A 7214-nucleotide genomic window follows, 5' to 3' on the forward strand; every position below is an offset into this window, starting at 1 on the left:
TTTTTCGAACAATCATACTTACTTTCCTTGACACTTATTTTGAACATTACCATTAGCAAAATGTTTAAATCCACACTATCCTATACCTTACACTTTTAAACTTATTGTACTGTAGGCCTACCAGAGAGAGAGGGGTATACATATTTCCAATACATTATGGTCTTCCACTTCTATAGCGCATGACAGTGCATAGCAAACGTTATGTAACCACTAATAATACTTAGGTCCAGTGGCGTAGGTATGGACAGTGCAGTCAGTGCACAGCACTGGGGCCCGGGGCTATGGGGGGCTCGTTCAATAGGTCTGATGATCTAAAAATATAACTTTAAAAAAATCCTATTTAAACTTTAAAAGGACCGTTCAATAATAATAGGTTTTAGATGCTATCTATTATTGATTATATTCATTACAATTTACCTATTACCTGTTTCCCAAACGCTGCAAGAAAAAAAAAACCAACAACAACAAAACAAGCCCTTACGTATACGGTGCACTACTTTTTTGAAATCACATTTCTAAAGCAATAAGATATCGTCACGAACATTTTTGTTTGTGGTATTAAAGTTGGTTGAACTATTATTGTGTACGTTTTGAAACACTTCAGATCATCATAACATCATGAATACATTTTAGATTCAATTCACTGCAAGTAGGTCGATGACTGTTCTATTATTGAATGGTAAATGTTATTTTCGTGACGATAGACAATACCTGGAGTTGCGTCAGGAGAATCAATTAGGGGGCCTATATGTATTTTCTCCAACCTGTCGTGAAAATATATTGAATACTCAGTGCGTGATTCAATACACTTTTTTTTTTATAAGGACACATTTTATAAGAACACTGAGGCTGAAATTGCTTGAAAATTAAGAACAAAATAAGAAAAAATTGAGGCTGAGTTAGAATGTCGAACTAGAAAAACCAAAAATTATATCTGTACCTTATGTACAGTAGGTGTGACTATGTAATACCCTCTATAATACAGTACAGTAAGTGTACCTACCTCCCATTTTGGGCCATTTTTTAACCGGGGCCCTTTTTTGTGAGGCTATTTTTTGCTGGGCTTTTTTTTCAGGGGTCATTTTTGCAGGGCCGCTTTCACCTCCCAGTACGGTGTATAGTGCTGTACAATAATAATTTTCTATGTTTGAAAAGTGTGTAAAATAAGAACAAAATAAGAACATTTTGCTGGTTCTTATAAACAAAAAGTGTATACATTTTTAAATCACATTTCTAAATCAATAAAATATCGTCACGCACATTTGTATTTGTGGTATTTTGAAGTTGGTTCAACTATAATTGTGTACCTGGATTTGCGTTAGGGGGCTTTTTTGTGCATTTTTGCCCAACCTGTCGTGAAAATGTACTGAATATTCCATGCGTGTGAAAACACTTGCAAAAAATGCTATAGGCCTATACTTACTACTATTATTGAATGGTAATTGTTATTATCGTAATGGAATAAACAATCAAGGGCTTCGATCCGTGGTTGAAAGTGGGGTGGGGGGGGGGAAACGAAATGAAAAATAAAGTCTTGGTTGGGTACCAGGGGGCGAAGTCCCCGAGAAGCTCTGGCGCCTATAGCCTTTTAATTGATTTTAAGCAATGCAATTAACATTTATTTCCATACGAAATTTTTAAAATATCCAGTGACGGATCCAGTAATTTGAAATAGAGCTTGGCTCAGAGAGGGACCTTCGCAGGTGAAGAGTGAAATTTATGATTATGGCGAACAAGGGCGAATTTATCGTCGCCCTATTCTTGTATTTGTTTTAAATGAAAAAATGCTCTGATTACTAAGGTTCTGAAAAGTGGTTTTTTTTTTTGGTACTTTTTGATAATTACTCCATGTTTGAATTACAGTCTTTGCAAATCCGACTACCACGATGGCCTCTAACAAGTTAAAACTCTAATAGAATTGCGCACTTTTCAGCTTAAAAAAGAAAGTGTATGTTTTACTAGAGTGCACGAGAAGCACACACACAAGCGAGTGACCATTATTTCTTTTTCACGGTAAACAAAGGAGGGGGGGGGGGTGGCTATCCACCCTAGTTACCACCCCCCCACATCCGCCACTGATTTGGGTTTTGTATTTAAAAAAAGCAAACTATATTTGTAATTGAATTATATAACTTTGTAATTGTATTTGCAGATTTACGATTTAGGCCTATATTTGTAAATGGGAGCAACTTTGATTGTGTAATTGTTAATCACCATAGAAATTTAAATTATTTTTACGTATGTAGGTGTGTCAAGTATCAACAGTACAGTAATAATGACATCATACCAATTTTCTTCTAAAGTTCAAAACCCACTGTTTTGTTTTAAACATGTGGAAAGGATAACATTGACTAAGTTAGTAAAATTTAAGATTTATCATTATTTTTATGAATGTGGGTATGTTTGTTTGTTTATTTATTTATTTACTCTAAGATAGAGATGGCTGGCTATAAAGGAAATTCCTATTCCCAATAGGATTCACTTACCATATACAATCAGAACAAATTGAACTTTATTATTTGTTAACCTAAAAATCCATTAAATACGACTTGCTATACATAAGGCTATAGGAGTCTTCTCCGGAACCGACTGGGGCTTTCCCCTGCCTCCCAGGCAAAGCTTGAGCAAATTGTTTGCTCAAAAATAGAAATTTTAAAGTAATTCGTATATAACTCGCACAGGTTGTTGTTTGCACAAGTGGATCTTCTTCCGCTCGAACTAGCATCCGCTCGAAAAAAAATCCGCTCGAATTCGCTCGAATTGGCCTTCGCTCGAAGTGGCATCCGCTCGAATTGACTAGTTCCCAGGCTGGGACATGAAAGGTTGTTGTTTGTTATTATTTCGAAATTCGCGACGTCATCAACGAGTGCAATACATTCATTCCCGTAACATGATTGGTCTATTTTTTCTAATTTACATAGTGAATTTTTCCAACATTTTTGTCTATTTAAAAAAAAGTGTGTAGGTTATGGAGATGGTAACAATCATAAATCGATTATAAATTTAATTATACATTTTTAGACAAAAAATAAACACTTTTGGCCCACTGCCCATTTTTTGACACCATGACCATGCGTACTATTAACCTGCAGTGTATATATACGAAGAATTTTTTCTTGTAGGATTAGAGTTGACTAACTGGTACTTGGTGTGGTACTAGGTTTATCGCATTTATGGCTTAGGGGCCGCGGTTTATCTCCCTCCGTTTAGTCATGCTGGATCAAGGGTAGTAAACTCGGCGATCGTGGGTTCGATTCCCACACAGGGCAAGTTTTTTTTAAATTTTTTTCTTTATTTTTATTTGTTAATTTTTTTTAAGGTCGTGGGTTCGATTCCCACACAAGCCAGTTTTTTTTAAACATTTTTTTATGGCAGTTTAGTTGATGGTGGATAATGAATAGCAAACCTGGAGGTTGTGTGTTCGATTCCCACACAAGCCATTTTTTTTTAAGGTTGAAGGTGGATAATGAATAGCAAACGTGGTGGTTGTGTGTTCAATTCCCACACGAAACAATTTTTTTTAAGGCAGTTTAGTTGATGGTGGACAGAATTGTTCATTCAAATCATATTGAAATTAGTGTTTTGATGGTGATTTTTTTTTCATTCAATGGGAATTCATATAATATTAGAAGAATCTATGAATATTCAGCTTTCCGTTTACTAGGGTGGGGAGGGGAATGAACAACAAGATAGGGCCTATTTGATTGGTGAACAGCCGAAATGGCAATTTAAAGCCAACGAAGTCGCTACAGGTAAAAATGCAGCCTCTACGCGGTGGGCGGCCAGCATAGCACCAATCGAAAAGTGAAAAATGACGGTGACTTTTTCAAGCAATACAATTGAAACAAATACTAAAGCAATCAGAAAAAGGATTGCCTTCCAAATACAGAAGGCAATACAAAAATCTGACAAGTATTTGCTGAGATACGACTGTGGAAAGACAAAATATGACCTAAAAACATCTAATGTCAGCGTGAAACACTTTTGCTAGGCTATTCTCGCTCTTAAACTTGGTTGAAAATGTTGCAAGAAAAACATGTCGTATTTTTTTAGAGCTTTTGGAGCAATATTTTTTACGTTATTTTGTCAGGTCGAAGTGTTTTCACTTTATTTGACAATAGACTGATTTATTACCACTCACAATAGTGTAGTCGTAATATTACTAATACAAAAGTGTGAATTTCAAAAAGGAAAAGCAAAAATCTCTTGATTGATTTTAAAAGTAGTGTACATGCAAAAAGACTAAATTAATCACTGTTTTAAGTTTATCTTATTTGTTTTTCATGGTTCGAATTTTGAATACGTCACAAGCTAATCCGTAGTTAATAAATCATTATTTTTATGAATGTTAGTTTGCACGAAATATATAAGCGGGCATAATTATGACAAAAAGGATAATTTTAAAAACTTTTTATGATGAGTATTTCAGTGGTAGATTCAAGGGGCCCCGCCGGCCCACCATCCCTAATTTTTTTTTTCGAAATTTAAAAGTGGAGAAAAATGAAAATTATATATTTAAATTTAGTCTGAGAGTGCCATTTCCGGCCAACTAGAGGTGCCATAATCATAAATTTTCTTACCTCAGCCCTAACCATGGTGGGGCTGAGGTCGTCTACACTCTCCATCTGTAAAGGTCCCTCTCTGGGCCCAGCTCTATTTCATATTACTGGATCCGCCACTGGATATTTTAAAAAACGTACACAATAATAGTTCAACCAACTTTACTATACAATATTTACTATTACTAGCCAAATATAAACAGTCCCTCCCTCACCATTTAAAACAAAAGCGAAATAATAAATTGTTCGGATTAAAAAAATAATAATAAAAAACGCCCTCCCTCACCGTTTATTTTATTTTTTTTAAAGAGTGATAATCTAATATTTTTTTCTATGTGCTCTTAGCAGCCATTGAACACAATGAAAAAGAAAAGGATTAACTTAGAAAATATTAAAGAAGACAGTTGTATTTCATCACTGTGTCCCACTATAGCCAATTTGGCAACCATTGGACACAATGAAAAAGAATAGGATTTTTTTGAAAATATTAAACAAGATATTTATAGTTTATCATTGTGTCCCACTATAGCCAATTTAGGGCACATAGGAAAAATGATTAGATCACTATTTTTAAAAAAATTAGAACAACTGCTTCTTTTAATAGATGAGGGAGGGACTTTTTTATTTGGCAAGAATATTGTAAATATTGTATAAAAACAGGTTTAATTTTTATTGTTTTTTTAAAGAAAACGTATTTCCAATCACAAAATTACATTGTTTTTTATGCTGTTGAAAAAAAGACGCGGCCAAGAAAAAGAAACATTTTTTTTTAAATTTCCGCATCAATATTTCCCAATTTTTTTGACGCAGGCTGGAGTGATGGTCTAATAATTTTTGTTGTATAGGCATAATTATGATCTGTTCATTGTGCGTTCGATTTTGATAATGATAGGAATGATAGCAGCACTGTATGATCAATGTGCGCCAAAATAAATAGATGATTAACATAAAAAGTATGATGCCGTTTATTTGTACAATACTGCTATTGTTTCTAAAATTTGGTGGTGTAATGTAGTTCATGTGGTTATCATTGGAAAGTTATTCTATTATCTATTAGTAAATTCTATAATCTGGTTGTTGTACGCATATAGACATATTTTTGACATTTTTCATTATATTTCTTTATTCATGTTCTTCGCAATTCATGACAAAGTAAACTCAACCATACATATTCAAAAACAGAGCGACGAAAAGGAACTCCACGAAACTCTTAGGAGCTTTTAAAATGGAGACTCGGTGTTAAAATTAAAGTTTGTTTAGACATAAAGACAGTATATAACTGCCTAACTGCAAAGATACACCCCCTCTCACCACAACAGTCATATTTATTTGATTTACATTTATTTTGAACATTGCCATCAGGACATAGTGCATGACAAACGTCACATAACCACTACGGTACTAATTCCACCTTAATTCAGAGTCGCTCAGCTCAGTCTTACATGTGTAAATGTTCGTATTGACACTGTGTTTTTAGCATTGGTTTAAAGTAATAACCTATCAGATATTTACATGAACAACAAAACGAATGGAAATATATTTGTCTTAACTATCTTTTTCAGCAAAGTGGCGTATCCATATTTTAAAGAAGGGGGTGCTGATGTAATGAGAGTCCACATCACGTCAGTACCATCGTGGTTGGCGGTGACGCAAAAATGTCAGTATTTTATACCATGCCCCAAAATGGAACTTACATTACCTATTAAATAATAATGCTTTTGACAGATTGAGTAAAAAAAAACCCCAATTAATTAATTAGGTACCCGAAAATGAAATTTAAGTACTTAACTACCATATTCAACTGAGCCCTACCATGGTTGGGGCTCAGGTGAGAACATTTTGTGAAGTTGAGACTCGTTAGATGCACAAAAAAGCACTTGAATAGTACAAAATGTACGATATCCACCTGAGCCCCTCCCATGGTTTTGGGGCGCAGATGAGTTAATTGCAAGAATTTGAGACTTTATAGATGCCCAAAAACAACACTCGGATACTTAACATTTATGAAAATGTTAATCCATCTATCTCAGCCCACTATGGTTGAGGCTGAGATAAAACAATTTTAAGAATAATTAGATACTTTTAGATGCAGGAAAATGGCAAATACATAAAAACAACAAAAATTACTATATCCACAAAGGCATATCCCCATCATAGAGGTGAGAAAATGTAAAAAATTGGGGAATTTTGATGCCGGAAAATGGCAGTGTCATACATAAAAACTAGGAAAATTACTATATCCACCTGAGCCCCTTCATGTTTGAGGCTGCATGAGATAAAGTTGGAGAATGGCACTTTAATACTTAAAATTTATGTTGGTTATTTTTTAACATTTGTAAAGGGGATGTCAACGGGACGCAACTGCCAAAAAACTTGGCAGCGAAGGGACGCTACAATAAACAATCAACAAACTACCGGGTTTCTGGGTTGATTTGCAAGGTACTACATGGCTCAACTATTTTTTACTTAGGGGTTAATTGGTAAAAATCGCACACAAATCATACGACGTCACTGACAACGCCGGGGACGGCAACTCGATCTTGAGATCAATTTTCCGAATAAAGTTATACTAAATAACTTCTAATGACGAACTGTTGTCTTCAACTGTCTTTGTTGGTCATTCAACTGTCATTTTATCTATTTTTTCGGTGATAT

The sequence above is a fragment of the Anneissia japonica genome, unplaced genomic scaffold (assembly GCF_011630105.1).
Source record: "Anneissia japonica isolate Jap-2015-1 unplaced genomic scaffold, ASM1163010v1 scaffold1165_len1893470_cov193, whole genome shotgun sequence".
Classification (NCBI taxonomy): Eukaryota; Metazoa; Echinodermata; class Crinoidea; order Comatulida; family Comatulidae; genus Anneissia; species Anneissia japonica.